The sequence below is a fragment of the Narcine bancroftii genome, unplaced genomic scaffold (assembly GCF_036971445.1).
Source record: "Narcine bancroftii isolate sNarBan1 unplaced genomic scaffold, sNarBan1.hap1 Scaffold_162, whole genome shotgun sequence".
Taxonomy (NCBI): Eukaryota; Metazoa; Chordata; class Chondrichthyes; order Torpediniformes; family Narcinidae; genus Narcine; species Narcine bancroftii.
This window is the reverse complement of record NW_027211897.1, coordinates 1790637-1808184: the sequence shown is the minus strand read 5'-3', so window position 1 is coordinate 1808184 and position 17548 is coordinate 1790637. Positions and strand designations below refer to the sequence as shown.

Here is a 17548-nt window from a genome sequence, read left to right as displayed (position 1 = left end):
CTTTACTTCTTATATTATTTAGAAGAAAAATCTCTGGATTTTTTGATATGTTATTTTTTGTGATTTTATTTAATACCTGATTTAGATCTTCCCAAAACTTTTCCACTTTCTCACATGCCCAAATTGAAATATACTGTTGTTCCCGTTTCCTTCTTACAGCGAAAACATCTATCTGATACTGTTGGGGCCCATTTATTTAACTTTTAGCATGTGTCCACCCCTTTTCCTTTGTTCAGTCTGATTTTTCTGTGGTCAATAGTACTAGATATGGTCTGTTCCACCAGGGCTGAAGCTTTTCTTCTTTCCACGAATTGATCAGGACCCAGTCACCAGCATTCACAGAGTGGATAGGGAAATGCAGAGGAGGGCTCTGCACCAGCAGACGCTTAGCTTTTAAATCTGCAAGAGAACGAGAAACTGCCAGTCAATAATTCCTTAAAAACACATCATTATTTTTGACTGTAGGTATTCCTTCTATCCGCCCCAAATATGGGAGTCCAAATAACATCTCGTAAGGGGATATTAATGTTTTGTCGTGGGGCTGTCCGAATTCTGAGAAGAGTTATTGGTAAGCACTTGGTCCAGGGTAATTTAGTCTCTTCTTTTAGTTATGTAATTTGCATTTTTAAAGTGGCATTAATTTGTTCCACTCTGGATGCCTTGGAGTATGCAGCTTCCATTTTATCCCTAAGGTTTCACAGACCAGGCTGTAAATTTTAGAAGCGAAGTGCTTTCCCCGATCTGAATTGATGGATTCGGCTATTCCATATTGGGGTACAATTTTTTCCAGAATTATATGCTTGTTCAGTGGCATTGACGGTGGGGAACGCTTCAACCCATCTCGTGAAATGGTCCACTACTGCTAGTAGAAATTTCCATCGCTGGACCTTAGGGAGTTTGGTGAAATCCACTTGTATCCGCTGAAATGGCCAGATTGCTAAAGGTGGTACTCCTCCAGGCATAGCTTTCATAACTTTCTTATAACTTTCTTATTAACCTTTAAACAGATCACACAGTGGTTCACTGCCTGTCTTGCTAGGATATAGACTCCTCTGCAGGCATAAGTTTGTAAGAATGCATCACACAGTGCTTGCACTCCCCGGTGGGAGCATGAGTGCAGTTCCCCTAGTATCTGCTGGGTGATTTCTTTATTTAACAATTGTCTTCCATTGGGGAGCCACCATTTTCCGTCTTCTTTGCTCCCATCTTTTCCATTTTTTTCTTCTTCAGGGAGGGAAAAGATAGGACCTTCTTCAGCCCTTCTCTGAGAGGTATCAGAGCCATCAAGTGGATGTACTTTTCCTGATCGTGCCGCTTGTCGGGCCAGTTCATCAGCCATCCGATTTCCTCGTGCTTTGGGTGAGTTCCCCTTCTGATGACCTGGTACATGTACTGTGGCAATTCTTTCTGGTTTGATTAATGCTTCCAAAGTCTTTTCAGTTAGTTGCTCATGAGCCAGTTCTTTTCATCTTGTTGTTATCATCCCTCGTTCTTTCCAAATTTTCCTAAATGTGTGTACCACTCCAAATGCATATTTCAAATCTGTATATATGTACCTTTCTGCCCTCCCAACAGTCCCCACAAGTCCCCAGAGTTCCCCATCAGTTCCCTATCTGTTCTAAACTGTTTCCCACTGTTCGTCACCTATTCCACACCTGTTCTCCATTGTTCTGCCTGCTGTTTCCCACCAGTTCCCCACGTTTCACCACTGTTCTCCATGGTCCCCCACTGTTCCCCTCATTTCCCAATCTGTTCCCCACTTTTCTCCACTGTTCTCCCATTCTCCACAGTTCGCTATCTGTTCCCCACTGCTCCCCACTATTCCCCTCTGTTGCCCACTGTTCCGCAGAGATCTCCACTGTTCCCCTTTCCTTCCTTACATTCCTCAATTTTCCCAGCTGTTGCCCTCCATAGTACAGTTCCCCAACAATTTTACGTGTTCCCCACGGTTCCCCACTGTTCCCCACCTGTCAAACACTTTTTACCACTGTTCCCCACATTCTCCAATGTTCGCCAAATGTTCCCCACTGCTCTCCACTGTTACCCTCTGTTCCCCACTGTTACTCATTCTTCCCCTCTGTTCCCCATTGTTCCCCCACAGTTCTTCACTGTTCCCCACTGTTCTCCAGCTGTTCCCAAACTGTTCCCCAAAGTTACCCATTTTTCTCACTGTTCCCTACTGTTCCACATCTGTTCCCCACAGTTCTTCACTGTTTTCCAGCTGTTTCCAAACTGTTCCCCACTCTTGCCCATTTATCCTAATTTTCCTCACTGTACCCCATTTTCCCACTGTACCCTATTGTTCCACATCTGTTCACCACAACTCTTCACTGTTCCCCACTGTTCCTTACCTGTTCCCCAATGTTTCTACCAATCTCAACTGTTTCCCAGCAGTTTCCCACCTCTTCCCCACGTTTCCCTACTGTTCCCCATCAGTGTCCCACTGTTCTCCAACTGTTCCCCATTTTTCCTACTAATCCCCACTCTTCCACATCTGTTCTCCACAGTTCACCTGTTCCCCACTGTTCTTCACCTGTTCCCCAACTTTTTCCCACTGTTCCCCACCAATCCCAAGTGTTTCCCAGCAGTTTCCCACCTATTCCCCATGGTTCCCCACTGTTCCCCATCCGTTCCCCATTGTTCCCCCTGCTCCCTTTTGTTTTCTCTGTTCTCATCTCTCCTGCAGTGTTCCCCACTGTTCCCATCTGCTCCCCTTTCCTCATTGTTCCCCCCTTCTCCCCAATATTCCCCTCCATTGCCCATTGTTCTGCAGTATACCCCACTATTCCACACTCTTCTCCCTCTGTTCCACACTGTTTCCCATTTTTCCCACTGTTCTCTACTGTTTCACACCTGTTACCCTCGATTCCCAGACTGTTCCCCACAGTTCCTCCTTTTCCCCACTTTTCCCCATTTTCCCACTATTCCCTACTGTTCAACAATGTTCCCAACTGTTCCCCTATATTCCACATCAGTCACCATCTGTTCCCCAATGTTCCCCATATTCCCCAATGTTCTGCACTGTTCTCCAACAATCCCCCCACCGTAACCCACTGTACCACATTTTTGCCCACAAAATGTTCAACTCTTTCCCATCTGTGCCCCACTTTTCCACACTGTTTTCCACAGTTCTCCACTGTTCACCATTTGTTCCCCACTGCCCCCCAGAATTATCCACAGCTCCCCACAGTCTTCAACATTTCCCCAGTGTTCCCCACTCTTCCCCAATGTGACTCTATGTTCCCCACTGTTCTAACTGTTCCCCACTTTTCCCCACTGTCCTTCACAGTTCCCCACAGTTCTTCATTGTTCCCAAATGGTTCTCCACTGCTCCTCACTGTTTCTCAGCAGTTACCCACCTAGTCCCCATGGATCTTCACTGTTCCCCATCACAATACCATCCCTTTTCCATCTGTACCTCACTGTTACCCACTTTCTCCACTGTTTACCGTCTGTTCCACACTATTACTCCTGCTCCCCAATGTTCCTCTCTATTTTCCAGCTGTTCCTGAACTGTTCTGCACTGTACCCCTTTGTTCCCCACTTTCCCCCATTTTTCCCACTGTACCCTAATATTCCACATCTGGTCCTCACAGTTCTTCACTGTTCCCCACTATTCTTCACCTGTTCCCCATCAATCCCATCTGTTTCCCAGCATTTTCACACCTGGTCTACAAGGTTCCCCACTATTCACCGTTAGTTCCCCATATGTTCCCCATTATTCTCAAGCTGTTACCCATCTGTTCCCCACTGTTACCCATCTGTTCCCCACTGTTCCCCTTTGTTCCCGTCTGTTCTGCAGTGTTCCCCACTGTTCCCCACTGTTCCCTTTTCCTCATTGTTCCCCCCACTTCCCAATAATCCCTCCATTCCCCATTATTCTGCAGTGTACCCCTGGGTTCCACACTGTACCCTACTGTACTCCACTGTTCCCCACTGTTCTGCATCTGTTCCAACCTGTTCCCCATTTTTCCCAAAGCTCCGTACTGTACCCCATTTATCCCACTGTTTCCCATTTGTTCTCCACTGTTCCACAACTGTTCCCGACTTTTTCCCTCTGTTCCCCACTGATCCCCAACTGTTCCCCATTGTTCCTCACTGTTCCCCAATTATTACCCACATTACCTCCTGCTCTATTTGGTTCCCCTCTGAGCTGCAGTGTTCTCCACGGTTCCCCACTTTTTCCAATGCGTTCCCCTGCTCCCTTTGGTTCCCCTCTGTTCTGCAGTGATCCCCACGGCTCCCCACATTTTCCAAACTGTTCCCCCGGCTCTCTTTGGTTTCATACTGTTCTGCAGTGTTCCCCACGGTTCCCCACTTTTTCCAATCCGTTCCCTCTGCTCCCTTTGGTTCCCCTGTGTTCTGCAGTGTTCCCCACAGTTCTCCACCTTTTCCAATTCGTTCCCCCTGCTCCCTTTGGGTCCCCACCTTTCTGAATTTTTCCACATGGTTCCCTACTTTTTCCAATCGGTTCCCCACTTTTTCCAAACCATTCCCCCTGCTCCCTTTAGTTCCCCTCTATTCTACAGTGTTCCCCACGATTCTATACATTTTTTTCCATCCTGTACCCCCTGCTCCCTATGGTTCCCCTCTGCCTTGCAGTGTTACCCATGGGACCCCACTTTTTCCAACATGTTCCCCTTGTTCCCTTTGGTTCCCCTCTGTCCTGCCGTGTTCTCCACGGTTCCCAACTTTTTGTAATCCGTTGCCCCTGCTCCGTTTGGTTCCCCTCTGTTCTGCAGTGTTCCCCACGGTTCCCCACTTTTTCCAATGCGTTCCCTTTGCTCCCTTTGGTGCCCCTCTGTTCTGCAGTGTTCCCAACGGTTCCCCACTTTTTCCAATCTGTTTCCCCTGCTACCTCTGGTTCCCCTCTGTTCTGCATTTTTCCACACTGTTCCCCACTTTTTCCAAGCCGTTCCCCTTGCTTCCTTTGGTTCACCTCTGTTCTTCAGAACTCCCTACGATTCCCCACTTTTTCCTATCTGTTCCCCCTGCACCCTTTGGTTCCCCTCTGTTCTGCATTGTTCGCCACGGTTCCCCACTTTTCCGAACTGTACCCCCTGCTCCCTTTTGTTCACCTCTGTTCTGCAGTGTTCCTCACGGTTCCCCACTTTTTCCAATCTGTTCCCCCTGCACCCTTTGATTCCCCTCTGTTCTGCAGTGTTGCCCACTGTTCTCAACTTTTTCCAATCTGTTCCTCCTGCTCCCTTTGGTTCCCCACTGTTCTGCATTTTTCCACACGGTTCCCCACTTTTTCCAATCTGTTCCCCCTGCTCCCTTTGGTTCCTCACTGTTGTGCAGTCTTTCTCACGGTTCTCCACATTTTTTCCAACCTGTACCCCCTGCTGCCTATGGTTCCCCTCTGCCCTGCAGTGTCCCCCATGGTTCCCCACTTTTTCCAATCCGTTCCCCCTGTTCCCTTTGGTTCGCCTCTGTTCTGCAGTGTTCCCGACGCTTCCCCACTTTTTCCAAACCGTTCCCCCTGCTCCCTTTGGTTCCCCACTGTTGTGCATTTTTCCACACGGTACCCCACTTCTTCTAATCTGTTCCTCCTGCACCCTTTGTTTCCCCACTGTTCTGCATTTTTCCACACGGTTCCCCACTTTTTCCAATCTGTTCACCCTGCTCCCTTTGGTTCCTCACTGTTCTGCAGTGTCCCCCACGATTCCCCACTTTTTCCAATGCGTTCCCCTGCTCCCTTTGGTTCCCCTCTGTTCTGCAGTGATCCCCACGGTTCCCCACATTTTCCAAACTGTTCCCCCGGCTCGCTTTGGTTTCATACTGTTCTGCAGTGTTCCCCACGTTTCACCACTTTTTTACAATCTGTTCGCCATGCTCCCTATGGTTCCCCTCTGCCTTGCAGTGTTCCCCATGGGACCCCACTTTTTCCAATCTGTTCCCCCTGCTCCTTTCGCTCCACTCTGTTCTGCAATTTTCCCCATGGTTCCCCACTTTTTCCAATCTGTTCACCCTGCTCCCTTTGGTTCCTCACTGTTCTGCAGTGTCCCCCACGATTCCCTACTTTTTCCAATCGGTTCCCCACTTTTTCCAAACCATTCCCCCTGCTCCCTTTAGTTCCCCTTTATTCTACAGTGTTCCCCACGATTCTATACATTTTTTTCCATCCTGTACCCCCTGCTCCCTATGGTTCCCCTCTGCCTTGCAGTGTTACCCATGGGACCCCACTTTTTCCAACATGTTCCCCTTGTTCCCTTTGGTTCCCCTCTGTCCTGCCGTGTTCTCCACGGTTCCCAACTTTTTGTAATCCGTTGCCCCTGCTCCGTTTGGTTCCCCTCTGTTCTGCAGTGTTGCTCACGGTTCGCCACATTTTCCAAACCGTTCCCCCTGCTCCCTTTGGTTCCCCACTGTTGTGCATTTTTCCACACGGTACCCCACTTCTTCTAATCTGTTCCTCCTGCACCCTTTGTTTCCCCACTGTTCTGCATTTTTCCACACGGTTCCCCACTTTTTCCAATCTGTTCACCCTGCTCCCTTTGGTTCCTCACTGTTCTGCAGTGTCCCCCACGATTCCCCACTTTTTCCAATGCGTTCCCCTGCTCCCTTTGGTTCCCCTCTGTTCTGCAGTGATCCCCACGGTTCCCCACATTTTCCAAACTGTTCCCCCGGCTCGCTTTGGTTTCATACTGTTCTGCAGTGTTCCCCACGTTTCACCACTTTTTTACAATCTGTTCGCCATGCTCCCTTTGGTTCCCCTCTGTCCTGCAGTGTCCTCCACGGTTCCCCACTTTTTCCAACCTGTACCTCCTGCTCCCTTTGGTTCCCCTCTGTCGTGCAGTGTTCCCCACGATTCCCCACTTTTTCCTATCTGTTCCCCCTGCTCCCTTTGGTTCCCCTCTGTTCTGCATTGTTCCCCACGGTTCCCGACTTTTCCGAACTGTACCCCCGCTCCCTTTGGTTCACCTCTGTTCTGCAGTGTTCCTCACGGTTCCCCACTTTTTCCAATCTGTTCCCCCTGCACCCTTTGATTCCCCTCTGTTCTGCAGTGTTCCCGACGCTTCCCCACTTTTTCCAATCCGTTCCCCCTGCTCCCTTTGGTTCCCCTCTATTCTGCATTGTTCCCTACATTTCTCCCTTTTTTCTCCATCCTGTACCCCCTGCTCCCTATGGTTCCCCTCTGCCTTGCAGTGTTCCCCATGGGACCCCACTTTTTCCAATCTGTTCCCCCTGCTCCTTTCGCTCCACTCTGTTCTGCAATTTTCCCCATGGTTCTTCACATTTTTTCCAAACTGTTCCACCTGCTCCCTTTGGTTCTGCAGTGTTTCCCACGGTTCCCCACTTTTTCCAATCCATTTCCCCTGCTCCCTTTGGTTCCCCTCTATTGTTCAGTGTTCCCCACGGTTCCCCACTTTTTCCAATCTGTTCCCCTGCTCCATTTGGTTCCCCTCTGTTCTGCAGTGATCTCCACGGTTCCCCACATTTTCCAAACTGTTCCCCCGGCTCGCTTTGGTTTCATTCTGTTCTGCAGTGTTCCCCACGATTCCCCACTTTTTCCTATCTGTTCCCCCTGCTCCCTTTGGTTCCCCTCTGTTCTGCATTGTTCCCCACGGTTCCCGACTTTTCCGAACTGTACCCCCTGCTCCCTTTGGTTCACCTCCGTTCTGCAGTGTTCGTCACGGTTCCCCACTTTTTCCAATCTGTTCCCCCTGCACCCTTTGATTCCCCTCTGTCATGCAGTGTGCCCCACGGTTCCCCACTTTTTCCAATCCGTTCCCTCTGCTCCCTTTGGTTCCCCTATGTTCTGCAGTGTTCGCCACAGTTCTCCACCTTTTCCAATTCGTTCCCCCTGCTCCCTTTGGTTCCCCACATTTCTGCATTTTTACACACGGTTCCCTACTTTTTCCAATCGGTTCCCCACTTTTTCCAATCTGTTCCCGCTGCTCCCTTTGGTTCTCCTCTGTTCTGCAGTGTTCCCGACGCTTCCCCACTTTTTCCAATCCGTTCCCCCTGCTCCCTTTGGTTCCCCTCTATTCTACAGTGTTCCTCACGATTCTCCACATTTTTTTACATACTGTACCCCCTGCTCCCTATGGTTCCCCTCTGCCTTGCAGTGTTACCCATGGGACACCACTTTTTCCAACCTGTTCCCCTTGTTCCCTTTGGTTCCCCACTGTCCTTCCGTGTTCTCCACGGTTCCCAACTTTTTGCAATCCGTTGCCCCTGCTCCGTTTGGTTCCCCTCTGTTCTGCAGTGTTCCCCACGGTTCACCACTTTTTCCAATCTGTTCCCCCTGCTCCTTTGTCTCCACTCTTTTCTGCAGTTTTCCCCACGGTTCCCCACATTTTCCAAACCATTCCCCCGGCTCGCTTTGGTTTCATACTGTTCTGCAGCATTCCCCACGGTTCCCCACTTTTTTACAAACTGTTTGCCCTGCTCCCTTTGGTTTCCCCTGTTCTGCATTGTCCTCCACGGTTCCCAACTTTTTGCAATCGATTCCCCCTGTTCCGTTGGTTTTCCCTCTGTTCTGCAGTGTTCCCCACAGTTCCCCACTTTTTCCAATCAGTTCCCCCTGCTCCCTTTGATTCCCCTCTGTCCTTCAGTGTTCCCCATCGGCGCAACTTTTTACAATCCGTTCCCCCTGCTTCCTTTGGTTCCCCTCTGTCGTGCAGTGTTCCCCACGGTTCCCCACTTTTTCCAATGCATTCCCTCTGCTCCCTTTGGTGCCCCTCTGTTCTGCAGTGTTCCCCACGGTTCCCCACTTTTTCCAATCTCTTTCCCCTGCTACCTCTGGTTCCCCTCTGTTCTGCATTTTTCCACACTGTTCCCCACTTTTTCCTATCCGATCCCCCTGCTTCCTTTGGTTCACCTCTGTTCTGCAGAACTCCCCACGATTCCCCACTTTTTCCAATCAGTTCCCCCTGCTCCCTTTTATTCCCCTCTGTTCTGCATTGTTCGCCACGGTTCCCCACTTTTCCGAACTGTACCCCCTGCTCCCTTTGGTTCACCTCTGTTCTGCAGTGTTCCTCACGGTTCCCCACTTTTTTCAATCTGTTCCCCCTGCACCCTTTGATTCCCCTGTGTTCTGCAGAGTTGCCCACTGTTCTCAACTTTTTCCAATCTGTTCCTCCTGCTCCCTTTGGTTCCCCACTGTTCTGCATTTTTGCACACGGTTCCCCACTTTTTCAAAACAGTTCCCCCTGCTCCCTTTTGTTCCCCTTTATTCTGCAGTGTTCCCCACGATTCTCCTCATTTTTTTCCATCCTGTACCCCGTGCTCCCTTTGGTTCCCCTCTGTCCTGCAGTGTCCTCCACGGTTCCCCACTTATTCCAACCTGTACCTCCTGCTCCCTTTGGTTCCCCTCTGTCATGCAGTGTTTTCACAGTTCCCCAATTTTTTCCTATCTGTTCCCCCTGATCCCTTTGGTTCTCCTCTGTCGTGCAGTGTTCCCCACGGTTCCCCACTTTTTCCAATCCGTTCCCTCTGCTCCCTTTCGTTCCCCTCTGTTCTACATTGTTCCCCACAGTTCTCCACCTTTTCCAATTCGTTCCCCCTGCTCCCTTTGGTTCCCCACCTTTCTGCATTTTTCCACACGGTTCCCTGCTTTTTCCAATCGGTTCCCCACTTTTTCCAATCTGTTCCCCCTGCTCCCTTTGGTTCTGCTCTGTTCTGCAGTGTTCCCCACAGTTCCCCACTTTTTCCAATCTGTTCCCCCTGCTCCTTTGGCTCCACTCTGTTCTGCAGTTTTCCCCATGGTTCCCACATTTTCCAAACCATTCCCCCGGCTCGCTTTGGTTTCATACTGTTCTGCAGCGTTCCCCACGGTTCCCACTATTTTACAATCTGTTCGCCCTGCTCCCTTTGGTTCCCCTCTGTTCTGCAGAGTCCTCCACGCTTCCCAACTATTTGCAATCCATTCCCCCTGCTCTGTTTGTTTCCCCACTGTTCTGCATTTTCCACACTGTTCCCCACTTTTTCCAATCTGTTCCCCCTGCTCCCTTTGGTTCTGCTCTGTTCTGCAGTGTTCCCCACAGTTCCCCACTTTTTCCAATCTGTTCCCCCTGCTCCTTTGGCTCCACTCTGTTCTGCAGTTTTCCCCATGGTTCCCACATTTTCCAAACCATTCCCCCGGCTCGCTTTGGTTTCATACTGTTCTGCAGCATTCCCCACGGTTCCCACTATTTTACAATCTGTTCGCCCTGCTCCCTTTGGTTCCCCTCTGTTCTGCAGAGTCCTCCACGCTTCCCAACTATTTGTAATCCATTCCCCCTGCTCTGTTTGTTTCCCCACTGTTCTGCATTTTCCACACTGTTCCCCACTTTTTCCAATCTGTTCCCCCTGCTCCCTTTGGTTCCTCACTGTTCTGCAGTGTTCCTCACGGTTCTCCACATTTTTTCCAACCTGTAGCCCCTGCTCCCTATGGTTCCCCACTGCCCTGCAGTATTCCCCATGGTTCCCCACTTTTTCCAATCCGTTCCCCCTGTTCCCTTTGGTTCCCCTCTGTCCCGCAGTGTTCTGCACGATTCCCTACTTTTTCTAATCAGTTCCCCCTGCTCCCTTTGATTCCGCTCTGTCCTCCAGTGTTCCCCATGGGCCCCACTTTTTGCAATCCGTTCCCCCTGCTCCCTTTGCTTCCCCTCTGTTCTGCAGTGTTCCCCAGAGTTCTCTACCTTTTCCAATCCGTTCCCCCTGCTCCCTTTGGTTCCTCACTGTTCTGCAGTGTTCCCCACGGTTCTCCAAATTTTTTCTAATCTGTTCCCCCTTCTCCCTCTGGTTCGCCTCTGTTCTACATATTTCCACACGGTTCCCCATTTTTTCCAATCCGTTCCCTCTGCTCCCTTTGGTTCCCCTGTGTTCTGCAGTGTTCCCCACAGTTCTCCACCTTTTCCAATTCGTTCCCCCTGCTCCCTTTGGGTCCCCACCTTTCTGAATTTTTCCACATGGTTCCCTACTTTTTCCAATCGGTTCCCCACTTTTTCCAAACCATTCCCCCTGCTCCCTTTAGTTCCCCTCTATTCTACAGTGTTCCCCACGATTCTATACATTTTTTTCCATCCTGTACCCCCTGCTCCCTATGGTTCCCCTCTGCCTTGCAGTGTTACCCATGGGACCCCACTTTTTCCAACATGTTCCCCTTGTTCCCTTTGGTTCCCCTCTGTCCTGCCGTGTTCTCCACGGTTCCCAACTTTTTGTAATCCGTTGCCCCTGCTCCGTTTGGTTCCCCTCTGTTCTGCAGTGTTCCCCACGGTTCCCCACTTTTTCCAATGCGTTCCCTTTGCTCCCTTTGGTGCCCCTCTGTTCTGCAGTGTTCCCAACGGTTCCCCACTTTTTCCAATCTGTTTCCCCTGCTACCTCTGGTTCCCCTCTGTTCTGCATTTTTCCACACTGTTCCCCACTTTTTCCAAGCCGTTCCCCTTGCTTCCTTTGGTTCACCTCTGTTCTTCAGAACTCCCTACGATTCCCCACTTTTTCCTATCTGTTCCCCCTGCACCCTTTGGTTCCCCTCTGTTCTGCATTGTTCGCCACGGTTCCCCACTTTTCCGAACTGTACCCCCTGCTCCCTTTTGTTCACCTCTGTTCTGCAGTGTTCCTCACGGTTCCCCACTTTTTCCAATCTGTTCCCCCTGCACCCTTTGATTCCCCTCTGTTCTGCAGTGTTGCCCACTGTTCTCAACTTTTTCCAATCTGTTCCTCCTGCTCCCTTTGGTTCCCCACTGTTCTGCATTTTTCCACACGGTTCCCCACTTTTTCCAATCTGTTCCCCCTGCTCCCTTTGGTTCCTCACTGTTGTGCAGTCTTTCTCACGGTTCTCCACATTTTTTCCAACCTGTGCCCCCTGCTGCCTATGGTTCCCCTCTGCCCTGCAGTGTCCCCCATGGTTCCCCACTTTTTCCAATCCGTTCCCCCTGTTCGCTTTGGTTCGCCTCTGTTCTGCAGTGTTCCCGACGCTTCCCCACTTTTTCCAAACCGTTCCCCCTGCTCCCTTTGGTTCCCCACTGTTGTGCATTTTTCCACACGGTACCCCACTTCTTCTAATCCGTTCCTCCTGCACCCTTTGTTTCCCCACTGTTCTGCATTTTTCCACACGGTTCCCCACTTTTTCCAATCTGTTCACCCTGCTCCCTTTGGTTCCTCACTGTTCTGCAGTGTCCCCCACGATTCCCCACTTTTTCCAATGCGTTCCCCTGCTCCCTTTGGTTCCCCTCTGTTCTGCAGTGATCCCCACGGTTCCCCACATTTTCCAAACTGTTCCCCCGGCTCGCTTTGGTTTCATACTGTTCTGCAGTGTTCCCCACGTTTCACCACTTTTTTACAATCTGTTCGCCATGCTCCCTTTGGTTCCCCTCTGTCCTGCAGTGTCCTCCACGGTTCCCCACTTTTTCCAACCTGTACCTCCTGCTCCCTTTGGTTCCCCTCTGTCGTGCAGTGTTCCCCACGATTCCCCACTTTTTCCTATCTGTTCCCCCTGCTCCCTTTGGTTCCCCTCTGTTCTGCATTGTTCCCCACGGTTCCCGACTTTTCCGAACTGTACCCCCGCTCCCTTTGGTTCACCTCTGTTCTGCAGTGTTCCTCACGGTTCCCCACTTTTTCCAATCTGTTCCCCCTGCACCCTTTGATTCCCCTCTGTTCTGCAGTGTTCCCGACGCTTCCCCACTTTTTCCAATCCGTTCCCCCTGCTCCCTTTGGTTCCCCTCTATTCTGCATTGTTCCCTACATTTCTCCCTTTTTTCTCCATCCTGTACCCCCTGCTCCCTATGGTTCCCCTCTGCCTTGCAGTGTTCCCCATGGGACCCCACTTTTTCCAATCTGTTCCCCCTGCTCCTTTCGCTCCACTCTGTTCTGCAATTTTCCCCATGGTTCTTCACATTTTTTCCAAACTGTTCCACCTGCTCCCTTTGGTTCTGCAGTGTTTCCCACGGTTCCCCACTTTTTCCAATCCATTTCCCCTGCTCCCTTTGGTTCCCCTCTATTGTTCAGTGTTCCCCACGGTTCCCCACTTTTTCCAATCTGTTCCCCTGCTCCATTTGGTTCCCCTCTGTTCTGCAGTGATCTCCACGGTTCCCCACATTTTCCAAACTGTTCCCCCGGCTCGCTTTGGTTTCATTCTGTTCTGCAGTGTTCCCCACGATTCCCCACTTTTTCCTATCTGTTCCCCCTGCTCCCTTTGGTTCCCCTCTGTTCTGCATTGTTCCCCACGGTTCCCGACTTTTCCGAACTGTACCCCCTGCTCCCTTTGGTTCACCTCTGTTCTGCAGTGTTCCTCACGGTTCCCCACTTTTTCCAATCTGTTCCCCCTGCACCCTTTGATTCCCCTCTGTCATGCAGTGTGCCCCACGGTTCCCCACTTTTTCCAATCCGTTCCCTCTGCTCCCTTTGGTTCCCCTATGTTCTGCAGTGTTCGCCACAGTTCTCCACCTTTTCCAATTCGTTCCCCCTGCTCCCTTTGGTTCCCCACATTTCTGCATTTTTACACACGGTTCCCTACTTTTTCCAATCGGTTCCCCACTTTTTCCAATCTGTTCCCGCTGCTCCCTTTGGTTCTCCTCTGTTCTGCAGTGTTCCCGACGCTTCCCCACTTTTTCCAATCCGTTCCCCCTGCTCCCTTTGGTTCCCCTCTATTCTACAGTGTTCCTCACGATTCTCCACATTTTTTTACATACTGTACCCCCTGCTCCCTATGGTTCCCCTCTGCCTTGCAGTGTTACCCATGGGACACCACTTTTTCCAACCTGTTCCCCTTGTTCCCTTTGGTTCCCCACTGTCCTTCCGTGTTCTCCACGGTTCCCAACTTTTTGCAATCCGTTGCCCGTGCTCCCTTTGGTTCCCCTCTGTCCTGCAGTGTCCTCCACGGTTCCCCACTTATTCCAACCTGTACCTCCTGCTCCCTTTGGTTCCCCTCTGTCATGCAGTGTTTTCACAGTTCCCCAATTTTTTCCTATCTGTTCCCCCTGATCCCTTTGGTTCTCCTCTGTCGTGCAGTGTTCCCCACGGTTCCCCACTTTTTCCAATCCGTTCCCTCTGCTCCCTTTCGTTCCCCTCTGTTCTACATTGTTCCCCACAGTTCTCCACCTTTTCCAATTCGTTCCCCCTGCTCCCTTTGGTTCCCCACCTTTCTGCATTTTTCCACACGGTTCCCTGCTTTTTCCAATCGGTTCCCCACTTTTTCCAATCTGTTCCCCCTGCTCCCTTTGGTTCTGCTCTGTTCTGCAGTGTTCCCCACAGTTCCCCACTTTTTCCAATCTGTTCCCCCTGCTCCTTTGGCTCCACTCTGTTCTGCAGTTTTCCCCATGGTTCCCACATTTTCCAAACCATTCCCCCGGCTCGCTTTGGTTTCATACTGTTCTGCAGCGTTCCCCACGGTTCCCACTATTTTACAATCTGTTCGCCCTGCTCCCTTTGGTTCCCCTCTGTTCTGCAGAGTCCTCCACGCTTCCCAACTATTTGCAATCCATTCCCCCTGCTCTGTTTGTTTCCCCACTGTTCTGCATTTTCCACACTGTTCCCCACTTTTTCCAATCTGTTCCCCCTGCTCCCTTTGGTTCTGCTCTGTTCTGCAGTGTTCCCCACAGTTCCCCACTTTTTCCTATCTGTTCCCCCTGCTCCTTTGGCTCCACTCTGTTCTGCAGTTTTCCCCATGGTTCCCACATTTTCCAAACCATTCCCCCGGCTCGCTTTGGTTTCATACTGTTCTGCAGCATTCCCCACGGTTCCCACTATTTTACAATCTGTTCGCCCTGCTCCCTTTGGTTCCCCTCTGTTCTGCAGAGTCCTCCACGCTTCCCAACTATTTGCAATCCATTCCCCCTGCTCTGTTTGTTTCCCCACTGTTCTGCATTTTCCACACTGTTCCCCACTTTTTCCAATCTGTTCCCCCTGCTCCCTTTGGTTCCTCACTGTTCTGCAGTGTTCCTCACGGTTCTCCACATTTTTTCCAACCTGTAGCCCCTGCTCCCTATGGTTCCCCACTGCCCTGCAGTATTCCCCATGGTTCCCCACTTTTTCCAATCCGTTCCCCCTGTTCCCTTTGGTTCCCCTCTGTCCCGCAGTGTTCTGCACGATTCCCTACTTTTTCTAATCAGTTCCCCCTGCTCCCTTTGATTCCGCTCTGTCCTCCAGTGTTCCCCATGGGCCCCACTTTTTGCAATCCGTTCCCCCTGCTCCCTTTGCTTCCCCTCTGTTCTGCAGTGTTCCCCAGAGTTCTCTACCTTTTCCAATCCGTTCCCCCTGCTCCCTTTGGTTCCTCACTGTTCTGCAGTGTTCCCCACGGTTCTCCAAATTTTTTCTAATCTGTTCCCCCTTCTCCCTCTGGTTCGCCTCTGTTCTACATATTTCCACACGGTTCCCCATTTTTTCCAATCCGTTCCCTCTGCTCCCTTTGGTTCCCCTGTGTTCTGCAGTGTTCCCCACAGTTCTCCACCTTTTCCAATTCGTTCCCCCTGCTCCCTTTGGGTCCCCACCTTTCTGAATTTTTCCACATGGTTCCCTACTTTTTCCAATCGGTTCCCCACTTTTTCCAAACCATTCCCCCTGCTCCCTTTAGTTCCCCTCTATTCTACAGTGTTCCCCACGATTCTATACATTTTTTTCCATCCTGTACCCCCTGCTCCCTATGGTTCCCCTCTGCCTTGCAGTGTTACCCATGGGACCCCACTTTTTCCAACATGTTCCCCTTGTTCCCTTTGGTTCCCCTCTGTCCTGCCGTGTTCTCCACGGTTCCCAACTTTTTGTAATCCGTTGCCCCTGCTCCGTTTGGTTCCCCTCTGTTCTGCAGTGTTCCCCACGGTTCCCCACTTTTTCCAATGCGTTCCCTTTGCTCCCTTTGGTGCCCCTCTGTTCTGCAGTGTTCCCAACGGTTCCCCACTTTTTCCAATCTGTTTCCCCTGCTACCTCTGGTTCCCCTCTGTTCTGCATTTTTCCACACTGTTCCCCACTTTTTCCAAGCCGTTCCCCTTGCTTCCTTTGGTTCACCTCTGTTCTTCAGAACTCCCTACGATTCCCCACTTTTTCCTATCTGTTCCCCCTGCACCCTTTGGTTCCCCTCTGTTCTGCATTGTTCGCCACGGTTCCCCACTTTTCCGAACTGTACCCCCTGCTCCCTTTTGTTCACCTCTGTTCTGCAGTGTTCCTCACGGTTCCCCACTTTTTCCAATCTGTTCCCCCTGCACCCTTTGATTCCCCTCTGTTCTGCAGTGTTGCCCACTGTTCTCAACTTTTTCCAATCTGTTCCTCCTGCTCCCTTTGGTTCCCCACTGTTCTGCATTTTTCCACACGGTTCCCCACTTTTTCCAATCTGTTCCCCCTGCTCCCTTTGGTTCCTCACTGTTGTGCAGTCTTTCTCACGGTTCTCCACATTTTTTCCAACCTGTGCCCCCTGCTGCCTATGGTTCCCCTCTGCCCTGCAGTGTCCCCCATGGTTCCCCACTTTTTCCAATCCGTTCCCCCTGTTCGCTTTGGTTCGCCTCTGTTCTGCAGTGTTCCCGACGCTTCCCCACTTTTTCCAAACCGTTCCCCCTGCTCCCTTTGGTTCCCCACTGTTGTGCATTTTTCCACACGGTACCCCACTTCTTCTAATCTGTTCCTCCTGCACCCTTTGTTTCCCCACTGTTCTGCATTTTTCCACACGGTTCCCCACTTTTTCCAATCTGTTCACCCTGCTCCCTTTGGTTCCTCACTGTTCTGCAGTGTCCCCCACGATTCCCCACTTTTTCCAATGCGTTCCCCTGCTCCCTTTGGTTCCCCTCTGTTCTGCAGTGATCCCCACGGTTCCCCACATTTTCCAAACTGTTCCCCCGGCTCGCTTTGGTTTCATACTGTTCTGCAGTGTTCCCCACGTTTCACCACTTTTTTACAATCTGTTCGCCATGCTCCCTTTGGTTCCCCTCTGTCCTGCAGTGTCCTCCACGGTTCCCCACTTTTTCCAACCTGTACCTCCTGCTCCCTTTGGTTCCCCTCTGTCGTGCAGTGTTCCCCACGATTCCCCACTTTTTCCTATCTGTTCCCCCTGCTCCCTTTGGTTCCCCTCTGTTCTGCATTGTTCCCCACGGTTCCCGACTTTTCCGAACTGTACCCCCGCTCCCTTTGGTTCACCTCTGTTCTGCAGTGTTCCTCACGGTTCCCCACTTTTTCCAATCTGTTCCCCCTGCACCCTTTGATTCCCCTCTGTTCTGCAGTGTTCCCGACGCTTCCCCACTTTTTCCAATCCGTTCCCCCTGCTCCCTTTGGTTCCCCTCTATTCTGCATTGTTCCCTACATTTCTCCCTTTTTTCTCCATCCTGTACCCCCTGCTCCCTATGGTTCCCCTCTGCCTTGCAGTGTTCCCCATGGGACCCCACTTTTTCCAATCTGTTCCCCCTGCTCCTTTCGCTCCACTCTGTTCTGCAATTTTCCCCATGGTTCTTCACATTTTTTCCAAACTGTTCCACCTGCTCCCTTTGGTTCTGCAGTGTTTCCCACGGTTCCCCACTTTTTCCAATCCATTTCCCCTGCTCCCTTTGGTTCCCCTCTATTGTTCAGTGTTCCCCACGGTTCCCCACTTTTTCCAATCTGTTCCCCTGCTCCATTTGGTTCCCCTCTGTTCTGCAGTGATCTCCAC

The 17548-nt window shown here is 50.9% G+C and overlaps 1 long non-coding RNA gene across 2 annotated transcripts in view; it reads left to right on the top strand.

Annotated features, from left to right (window-relative positions):
* The window catches only part of LOC138750517 (uncharacterized), a 909150-nt gene that overhangs the window by 22399 nt on the left and 869203 nt on the right, over positions 1-17548 (top strand). For both annotated transcript variants that reach the window (XR_011349371.1, XR_011349372.1), the window contains exon 2: positions 1231-1359. This is a non-coding gene — a long non-coding RNA (uncharacterized lncRNA). The remainder of the gene's footprint in view (positions 1-1230; positions 1360-17548) is intronic.